The sequence below is a fragment of the Typopeltis vanoorti genome, chromosome 1, assembly GCF_054136105.1.
Source record: "Typopeltis vanoorti isolate ZY-2024b chromosome 1, IOZ_Tvanoo_1.0, whole genome shotgun sequence".
Lineage (NCBI taxonomy): Eukaryota > Metazoa > Arthropoda > Arachnida > Uropygi > Thelyphonidae > Typopeltis > Typopeltis vanoorti.
Genome location: NC_143549.1, coordinates 30,032,355 through 30,044,007, shown reverse-complemented (window position 1 = coordinate 30,044,007; position 11,653 = coordinate 30,032,355). Strand labels below are relative to the sequence as shown.

The window sequence follows — 11,653 nt, the reverse complement described above, 5'->3', positions numbered from 1 at the left end:
CACAAAAAACTGGATTATCATGTCGCGATAGCGAGCACCATTAACTGTTATTGCCTTACCAGCCGCATTTTCGAAGAAGAATGGACCGATGATGCCTCCAGCCCAAAATCCGCACCAAACAGTGACACGTTCTGGATGCATTTGTTTCTCAACAATCACTTGTGGATTTTCTGAACCCCAAATGCGACAATTTTGTCGATTAACGAAGCCATCAAGATGAAAATGAGCCTCATCGCTGAAGATGATTTTGTTCGACAAATAAGCATCCACTTGTTGTTGTTCCATAATCCATTCAACGAACTTTCTTCGCTGTGTGTGGTCAGTAGGCTTCAGTTCTTGAGTCAATTGAACTTTGTAAGCATAAAGATGCAAATCTTTCGTGAGAATACGCTGTAGAGAGCTTCTCGAAATGAGCAATTCAAGACCACGGTGCCGAATTGATGTTCCTGGACTCTCAGCAACACTCTCACGAACTGCTTCGATGTTTTCTGTTGAACGACTTGTTGAAGGATGGCCAGAGTGTATAAGATCACTAATTGATCCAGTTTCCTTGAATTTTTTAATTAATCTTTTCAAAGTTGATGAAGTTTCACTATTCCGACTATATTTTGTACGAAAATTGCGAACTGTAGCTGCCAAACCTTCATTATTTTTAAAATATTGCTCAACAATGAAAATGCGTTGTTCTTTCGTGTAGCGCTCCATTTTTAATAACCCTGAACTGCCAGCTGTCACGCTGTCTTTTTTTCTCGTTGGCAACACTTTACCGCACAAATGGCGCTAAATTTAAATCTTGCGTGAATTTTGAGACACCCTGTATAATTGTGACTGACAAATTTCAAACCAAATCCTAAATATGAAATACAATTGAATGCAGTTTCAAAAGTCTTGTAAGTGGAGCTTCTGAACAAAGCAGTTTGAGATTTTTTATGACTTTGAGCAATGAGGGATGTACGTCTTCTCTTATATCTCTGTAAGCTTGAATAACTTAAATATGATTGGCTGATAAGTGTCGCAACATCCTTTGTATGTACAAATATTGTAAATTGTTTGTAAAGCACATTTGTGTTCCTTATGACTTTATTAAAGGAAAAAACACAAACCATGGATATGAGGTAACTTTAATAGACAGAATAACTTTGATAGTTGATGTTTAATCAATACAACTTTCTGAGTACTCATCACCTGTAATTGTAACCCGCCCGTCTGCCACATAATATACGTTTGAACGCATTTCTAAAGTCAGGACTGAATATAGTGTAAATTATAGGATTTAGAGTTGAATTGGCGTATCCCAGCCACAAAGAGAAGCTAAACAGATGGCTGTTGGGTTCACAAGAGGCACATAAGGCCATCAGTAACGCCATCACAAAGAACGGTAGCCAGCAGATTACAAACACTCCTGTGATGATTGCCAACGTCTTAGCAGCTTTTCTTTCCCTCTTAGACTCAATGCATTCTTTCTTGTGTTTCCTCTTCTTCTTCCTCGGCAGAATGGGCAAGGTGCTCATATCTTGCTGGGGATCAGTCATCCCATTGGTGGAGCTGATGTAGTCGGAACTCGGATGCGAAGAAGAGGTGTTCGAAATCACCGTCATTTCGGTCACTAAAGGAGCCGAAGTCCCCACCGAAGTTTTCCTGGATTTTGGCACTTGGATTTTGCCTGGTTTGTGGCGAATTCGTTTCCTAGCAACTTGGTATATCCTCCAGTAGAGCAAGAGTATGATGATGAGAGGAACGTAGAAGGTAGCGCAAGTGGCGAACACTTGATAGGACATGTCCTGGCTAACCAGACACCTCTTTTCCACCTCCACGCGGTGAAGATAGCCTGCGTCCTTCCAGCCGAATAACGGAGCAAGCGACACCACGAACGCCACACTCCACACGATGACGATCATCATCCCGATGTGCCGGATCCCTCTGTGTCGGATGTAGTCGACGTTGGTGACCGCCCAGTACCGATCCACTGCAATCGCCAGCAAGTGCAGGATCGACGCTGTACAGCAGAGAACGTCGCAGGAGGTCCAGATGTCGCACAGCTCCGGACCAAATTTCCATTCCTGGGTGACCTCGTACACGGCACCCAACGGCATCACCAGACACGACACGAACAGATCGGCTACAGCCAACGACAGCACCAGACAGTTCCCCGGAGTCTGAAGGTTTTTCTCCAGAAAGATAGCTGCGATGACGAACATGTTACCTACCACCGTAGCCAGAATCATCAAGCCCAGGAAGGTCGAGGTGAGAACCATGTTGGTCATGTCGGTGGTGTCGAGATTATGCAGACTGCTATTTGAGTGGTTAGGCTGGAGGGTGTAATATTCCTCCTCTTCGCCTTCGACGAAACTTTCGTTTGAGGAGGAATTTGAGTAAGTTAAGTTTTCCCAGCAACACGATGATGCATTGGAACCGAGTTCGGTCCACATCTGAAGTGTTTTGAGCAGTTCCTCCATGTTGTTTCAGTGAACGCGAGAGTTCAGCACACAAGGCCGCACTCAATGGATTCAGAGCAGTTCAATGTTCGTACTGAGGGCGAAAAACCTATTGACTGGGGTAGATTTGACCTCGGGGATGAAGGAAATGGTTCGCTGTGTATTCTGACGTAATCTGATCTCACGTGCTCCATCTTCCTTTGCTTCGCCATTAGAGGCTTCTATTGCCTTAAATGAGGAAGGAGTAAGGTAGCAGCATCCTCGGCGAATACCCGAAGAGATGCGAGTGGAAGTAAAGTGGAATTTCTTCTCAATGTGTTCGGCATATTAGCAACTGTCTTCTGCAACTGAAAGAAAGACAGAAAATGCAACAGTAGCTGCTTAAAATTTCAATTTATCATATAAAGGCTATGACATCATATAAAATCCCATCTTTATGAAATAAACTTAGCTTTTCAAAAAGCCTTCAATAGATTTACGAAATATTTAACCAGTCGCATTTAAGCAGTTAAAATAAAAACATGCTAATGTATGTTTGATACTTAAATTATCAATGTCATTATTAATACTAGTTTTATTAGTTGAAGGTTCAGGAGTTGACGTTGGTCAATAAGAAATGAAAAGCAAGCAAAGGAAGTCGCCATTGTGATTGGTTACACAGCGATTGCTGAAGGAGTGAGGTCTGTCACGAAGTGTGATTCATTGAGTGAAGAAAACGTCACATTAAGTTTTCTGGGAAATCAGCATTTTGTATGTTATGGCTTTTTCTGATCTGCTTGCCAACGCACGTGTAACGAATGAAATTGCTATATTCAGGAAAAAACAGAAGGGGATATATAAACGGCAGAACATTTTATAGACAAAACTAGACAAGCAGGTAGAACCATGAAACACAGGTGAGTTTCTTCTTCTATGAAATATATTTATCACTTTAAAATGGTCTGGAACATGGAAATCGCTGCTAACATACTCCTGTACAAGAACTTTCCGACAAGTAGAACTAATAAATCACACAAAAAAATTAATGAAATACGAGGAAGACTTAATGTGATCAAAGACACATCTGGACTGAGCCAAAAATTCCTCTCCTTAAAACTGCAAGACGAACTTTTAAATAAGTTGCATGCAAGGAATATTACAGATGTCCTCCTTTCAAAATACAGAAAAGCTGAGACAAGCTTAAAGTAGGTCGCACTATTGGCATGCGCCATTATCTTGCAGACAAACGATGTTCGATCTGTAAATTAGCTATTCCACACACACAGAAACACAAAAGTTTTACACTACTCTCTCTCTCTCTCTCTCTCTCTCTCTCCATAGTTCTTCTTACAAGCAACTTCACAAGAGATAATCTCGTTAAAGTTAGCAGTTTGAAAAAGCCAGGTGTCACAGATCTGAAAGGATTTCCCAAGAAAATATTCCAGCTTTCTTGCGTAAAATCATTCTACTCACAACGCGCTGTACCAGACAAGAAAAGCAAAAATCCAAAAAAATTACCAAGTTTTTTATGGATAAGGAATGAGAACTTATTTGTAATAAAATCGTAAAAAACTCAAAGGCAATAAAATGAAAAGATCAGAAGACCTAAATATCCACGAGATCAAAGTTCAGGACTTTTAATCACATCAATAGAGAAAACGGCAAAAACGTGACAAAATAAACATCGACCATCACATCAAAATACTGTAGCTAAATAATCAAACAAGAAATAAAAAAAATACTGGAAACAAATGGTATTATTGGATTCTGTACATAATGACAACATGAAATTCGAATGTACGAAAATATATGAGAAAAAAATGGAAATCAAACATATAAGAAAATATATGAAAGAAAAGATCAAAATATGCACACACGTGCAAGCTATGATCCTTCAATAACCCAAAAGGTAATTTTATATTGACAAACAAAAAATATTCTACAAGCACGGAGTCCTAAAGCTACTCACATTAGAAAGTTTAAAGATAAATGCATAATAATTGATCAATTAGTATCTCAGGAGAGTGGCAGTGATCAAGATTTTGGAAAATATGGTTAGGGCTTGTAGTCTGAAATGGATTGACAGTGAATCTCTACTTTGCAATGAGCAACATGGGTTTGCTAAGGGAAAGTCATGTTTTAGCAACTTGCTCACATTCTATAATAATGTTACCATTGGACTAGACCAGGAGAATGGATACACCATGATACTTTTGGATTTTGTTAAGGCTTTTGACAGAATACAGCATGGAAGACTGTTGCATAAATTGGAGAAAATGGGTTTGGGTTACACAATATTAGCATGGATAAGAGGATGGCTGACTGACAGATATCAAGAAGTGGTATACGGGGGATGTGAGTCTGCAAGATTCAAGATAACCAGTGGTGTGTGCCTCAAGGATCAGTCCTTGGTCCACTGGGTCCACTGGGTCCACTTGGTTCAGAACAAAAATTCATTAATTTTATGTCTTCTTATATATCCTAAAAGAAAAATAACAAATTATTACAATTTGACGAAACATGGAGGTAAAGGGTTTTAAGGTATGTTCTTTTTTATTATAGTTCTATCAGTTGCTGTAATATCATTTTGGTTCTAGGTATTTATCAGAATTTTCCAGATTCCCCTCCCACCCCCTTTCTCGTAGATAGGTAGAGTAATCAGGACTGCTACTGATTTGCAGTACTTGCAGAATGATCTGAATTCGTCGGAATTGTGGGCATGGGAAAATAAATGTCAGTTCAATGTCGGTAAAGTTATGCATTTGGCGTGATTAGATATCCGATGTCGTATTATATTGGTGGGATTATGCTAGAAGAAACTGTACATAGGGAGTTCAAGTTCATGTAGCAAAGATTGCATATACAACTTAAAAGATAATTGCAATGCTGGAAACGAACGTTCGCATGTAAAGATAAGGAAGTCATTTTGCCTCTTTACAAGGCCTTGATAAGACCTCACTTAGACTATTGTGCGCAGGTCTGGTCTCCTGTTTTCCGTTGTGATTCTGATACAGTGAGAGAGTGTTAAAATGTTATCAGGATTGTTGAATACTGATTATGAAGATTATGAATACAAATTGTGAATTTGTGGGCTGTAAACAGGAGAAAAAGGGGTGATATAATAGACTTACAAACTTCTGAAAAGGTCATACAGGATTTCAAGTGATGGAATTTTTCCATTTATGGAGGGTGGGGAAAGGATAAGAGGGCATCCGCTAATAAGGGAGTGATGACTAGATTTTTCTCTAATAGGGTGGTTCGTGGTCGGAATGGATTGCCATTGGATGTTGTGAGTGCAAGCAGTGGGAATGAATTCAAGAATAAGTATGATAGCTGGTGTGTGTAGTATGTGGCCTCCCTCGATGAGTCCCTAACTCCCTGGAAGTATTATCTCTTAATAATAATAATAATAATAATAATTAACAACAACAACAATAATAATAATTAATAATAATAATAATGCTAATAATTAAGGGGATATTAAATCCCACATTGTTTTAAAACCGATAAGAAACTCGAAGATCGGAATCAAAGAGTTTCATACCGAATATAGTAACTATAAATGTATCGGCGACTACTAACGTAAGCTAAAGCACGTAGTTCAAGTACGTAGTACAAACTAGGGCAACTCGTTGCAAAGGTGGAGAAAGTTCTGATCGGTATTCTTAGTATTTTCCATAATGTAAAACCCATCTCATAGGAGATCTATGATGTTATACATTATGGTGGAAGGTCACTACCCAGACCGGTTTCGATCTTTATTGAGATCTCATCAGTGAGTAGCTAGACCAAAGTATAATACTAAGGGTATAGCGAAAAGAACTTTTATACTCTGCTATACGAGTTGTCAAAAAGGTGCACCCATAAATTATTTAAAATAAAGAGCCAATAGGCTTCATTTCGGCGACGAATTTCATTCCGGTGAATTTCATTCCATCTTTGCAACGAGTTGCCCTAGTTTGTACTACGTACTTGAACTACGAGCTTTAGCTTACGCTTGTAGTCGCCGTTACGTTTATAGTTACTATATTCGGCATGAAACTCTTTGATTCCGATCTTTGAGTTTCTTATTCGGTTTTAAAACAATGTGGGATTTAACATCCCCTTAATTTAAATTATGTTTTATGTCGCCGAAATGAAGCCTATTGGCTCTTTATTTTAAATAATGATAATAATAATAATCAACAATAATAATAACAAGGAACGGATTTAAAATGCTAAGAAGAAATACATAAAAAAAGAAAGAAAGAAAGAAAGAAAGAAATTACTATAAAACAAATTAACCTCCGAACAGAATGATGTCGATGAAATCGGATCCCTATATGATAAATTTAGCTTTGACAAAGTGAGGCAGCATTGTCTTAAGCATTTGACACATGTACGCATAAAACAGTATTATAAGTCGCAACACATTGGAAGAGATGGGCATCTACACGTATAGCTTAGAAATTATCTTCAAATCAGAAACAAATCACACGCATCGCGGATTAACTGATAGTAGAGGATTATCAGTAACCTGGGAAATACCACAGAGAGCGATTCTCTCTCTCTCTCTCTCGCTCTCGCTCACACACACACACACACACACACACACACACACACACACACACACACACACACACACACACACACACACACACACACACACACACACACACACACATCCTCTTCACACTCCATGTGCATGATATTTTAACCAAGTACTCTTCAGGTCTACCAAATGCAGTTGACACAGACGTTGGATTGTAAGTATTTGCGAGCAAGCATTGATACTGCATTAATCTGGTTACCAGCCTGCTCATCAACCTAAACTTCGACAAGACAAAATCAATGATATTCAGAAATCCACTAAGCGATGGTTAGTGGATTTCTAGTGGATGATAAGATGGTTATCATCCACCAGATAATAACCATCCGACATCGACCCTTCAACATACATTGGTAAAATTGCCATCGTAATCACTGAGATTAGTACAATATGATGGCCTAGAATTTGCGTTTATCCAGATCTGAATTGGAAGTGACATAAATCACTCACAAAGCTAACCCAGGATAATTATAAGTAAGTTATACAAATATTAAAAGACTTAATTATACAGGGTAGTTCAAAATTCCACGTAAAAACTTTGAGGGGAGGTAAAGAACATCAAAATCAACCATATTCACATAGGAAAGCATGACCGGAAAAGCCACCCGAAGAATATGAGTCGTTTTATGAATGCTGAGATGAGAGACATGCACCCCGCTTACGGATTAGCTGACAGCAATGGACGAGCCGCTGTACGAATGTATCGCGAAAGGTACCCAAACAGACGTGTACCGCATCACCAAATGTTTGCGCATTTGCATCAGAATTTGTGTGACTATGAATCATTCAGGTATCGTAGGAATGATAGTGGGCGGCCACGAACGACGCGAAATCCCGCCATGAAAGAGGAAGTGTTGCATGCGATGGACAATGATCCAGAGACAAGCACACGTTCCGTTGCCTCTGCTATAGGAGTATCTCGATCCAGTGTATTGCGCGTTTTGCACACTGAGTCCTTACATCCATTTCATCTACATGGGTCCAGTTACTGATGGCCGAAGATTTTCCTCGATGTGTGGAATTCGCGCAGTGGTTTCTGCAGAAAAGTGCCGTAGACCCGGATTTTCCAACTTGTGTTTTGTTCACGGATGAAGCTTCATTTACCCACGAAGGGGTCTTCAATTATCGCAATGCTCATGTGTGCGCCCATGAGAACCCAGACGCTGTGCGTTCACATACTTCACAACAACGCTCCGCCATTAATGTATGGGCAGGTATCGTCACTGACTGATTAGTCGGCCAGTAACTGTTACTACCCCCCGACTGGACTCCGAGAAGTATCGGACTTTTCTGGAAGAAGTTCTGCCGGATTTACTGAACAATGTTCCAATGACTGCGTCGGCAGATGTGGTTCCAACAGGACGGGGCTCCAGTCCATTTTGGCATTTCTGTGTGCGTCAGTATTTGGATAGGTCCTTTGGGGCTCGATGGATTTGGAGTGGTGGAACCGTCGCATGGTCCTATGCTCATCTAATTTATCGAGCATTGATTTCTTTCTGTGGGGGACCCTTAAAGCCATGGTGCACCTGTTGCCTCTGACACCATCGCCGCTGCTAATATCCGGGAAACTCCAGGTATTTTCGAAAATGTACGGCAATCAATGCGTCGTCGGTGTCAGGCATGCATCACTGCTAATGGTCGTAACTCTGAGCACCTGATGTGAAATCATATTATGCATCCAACTACTATTGAACTGTTCAGTTACGCCTAATAAAGTTTGGTGCGCTACTTACTGCCTTGTACTATTTCTGTATCTTTGTCCCTGTTAGTACCTTCCGGTGGCGTTTCCGGTCATGCTTTCCTATGTGAATATGGTTGATTTTGATGTTCTCTACCTCCCCTCAAAGTTTGTAAGTGGAATTTTGAACCACCTTGTATATACACAATCTACGAGGCATTATGTGAAACATCTTAACGTATGTCAGAGCAAACGTATGCTTTCTGCGTAAACTAAAGAAATTAATATCGCCACAATATAAAATGATAACGTCCACTTTATCCCACGGGCAACAATATCAGAACATAAGATACTAATCAAGCATTTGTGTCGTTGCACAGTTATGCTAAAATACTACTTTGATATTAATCAGAACAATGATGGCGAACTTTTTACCCAGGTGTGTCAAACATCTTTTTTTTTTTTAATATTGACGTTGCTGATGTGCCACTTACATACATGCATTATAAATTTAACTACATAATCATAGATGGTGACTTATACATATCATATTAGGCTATTTATTTAATAGGACATTGATATAAAATCTGTGAATTCATATTATACAATTAATTTGATAAAGTGAAATTACAAACTAACATTACATTTAATGACTTTTCTGTTGCTGAGTACTGGAAGAAAGTTGCTTTATAGAAGGGCTATAGTGTGTATACATTTTAATGCTACACAGGCAGCGCTCAAATCATTGCTCAATCTATTTCTCCCTTTCGATTTGATATTATTTAAGGCAGAAAATAGAGTTTCACAAGAGTATGTAGAAGAGAAAATTGTTAGAAGGGCTTTAGCAAAGATTTCAAGAGCATGAACTTTTTCGGGAAGGCAATTCCACACGCTTAGAATTTCACAGTCTTTACACGCGGTATCCATGCAGACGTTCCCGCTCAAGTTCTTCTAATTCATTTCTAAGAGAAATAAACTTTCTTTTCTAGATAGGATTAAGATCCATGAATTCTGTTTCATCAGGATACTTTATGAATTGGATTGTTCGTTCCAACATTCGAAATTGCTCATCCGACTTTAGAAAAAACATTTTCTAAAGTCGGTCGTTAAAAAAAATTTTCACTCTTGGGAAATACTTAAAATTGTTACTTTCTAAATCACGTTAAAATATTTTGAGTTTATTCTCAAAGCTCTTGAATCGTGCCGAACATAACATCGACAGATTTTCCGAAACCTTGCAATTGTATATTAAGCTCATTCAGGTGCAATGAAAAATATGTGAAAAACATCAGCCTACTGAGCCAAGCAGAATCATTCAACTGAGAAAATTCGTGCACCATGCCCTTCGTATTTAAATAAAATTGAATTTCATTTAAACATTCAACAAACCATTCAAGTACTTGGCCACGACTCAACCATCGAATATTATTGTACATTAATAGACCATTGTACACTAACTCAACTTCGCTTAAAAGTGAATTAAATTCTCGTTTATCATCTAAATCCTTTAAGCCTGATTTCGCACACAGTGTCTCCTGATGTATAATACGATGGAAACAAACCAGTGGATGACCAACATATTCTGTAAATTGTTTGATAAAAACCTACATTACGGCCAACCATATTAGGCGCGCCATCAGTTGTAATCGAAAATATTTTCGATAAATCTATCTGTTTCTCACGGAACACTTTAATAACACAGTCGCATATGTCTTTACTTGTCGTGTTTTGAGGTAAATTTTCAAACTCATCAATTCCTCGTGCATAGAATCACCGTGAATATACCTTGCAATAATATTGCGTCATCAGCTCGATTGGCTAATAGCCAATCGAGCTGATGACGTAATATCTGTAGTTTCGTCGATACAAATGGAAAACAATGGCATGAGTTCAAGTCTTGTTGTATTTGATTTTCTATACTAGCAATCATCGATATAACTCTGTCTAATGGTAACTCTTTCATGCGCTTTATAATAGCTTCCTTATTATTAAAGTCCTGGAATAAAAATGGTGCACCCTTTACGAAAGCTTCTTTATTGTAATCACCATCACTACGTGGTTTCCCATGTTCACCAATAGTATGTGAAATACTGTAACTTGCGGCTACTAAATTTGAAGGTCCTGAAACAAATTTAATTAAAGTCCCTGATTGTGATTCTGCCAGTTTTAGATGTTGCGATATGTATTCGTTGCGTTCTTCAAACGTTTTTTCTAGGAGCCATTTGTGCTTAGTTTCAAAACGTCTTCTTACATTCCAAGTTCTACTCACAGATAGCTCGCCACACAATTTACAGAGAACTTTATCGCCTCTATCAATAACACCATAGTGTTCAGTCCAGGCATCTTGGAAATTTCTTCCACTTCCTTTCTGTGATAATTTTAGTTTCTTATTAGTGCTAGCTGCCATTGTAAAAGGGTTCACAAATTAAAAAAGAGCACAATTGTATACAGCGGTAATTAAGCAGTAATAATGAACAAGAACTAACAATTACTGGAAATGAATTATACACCAGCAACTCAAATTACTTAAGTGGCAGACCATGCAAGGCTACCACTACTTCTTTCAGCAGGGTTGCCAGATTTATTACTGGTACGTTCGTAGCAGCAACCTTGTTTCGTTTTTCTCTCAATCATGCTACTAAACAGCAGCAATTTAGTAGGTTTTGTTGCGACGTCATCGTAAGTTGTTACTATTTGCATTATTTAACGAAATTTACTTATTGCAACTATAAAAATGTTTTCGTTATTTACTGAGATAAATTCAATATTTAATGCTGCGAATTATATTTTCTGTTAAAGTGGTTTTAAATATGTTTAGAACACAGAAGTCAAATTAAAACTTTAAGTTTATAATATATAAAGCACGTATTTATAAGTTTGTATCGTATAATATGGATAATAATTTTTTTATAATATCATATGACTATGCAGAAATTATAATGAATAATAATAATTAGAAATTAAGAAAGAAAA

At 38.3% G+C, this 11,653-nt stretch overlaps 1 pseudogene; it reads right to left on the bottom strand.

Annotated features, from left to right (window-relative positions):
- Nucleotides 1-1,181: 1,181 nt before the first annotated feature.
- Nucleotides 1,182-2,624, bottom strand: LOC150109858 (5-hydroxytryptamine receptor pseudogene; annotated as a pseudogene).
- Between the last annotated feature and the right edge of the window lie 9,029 nt (nt 2,625-11,653).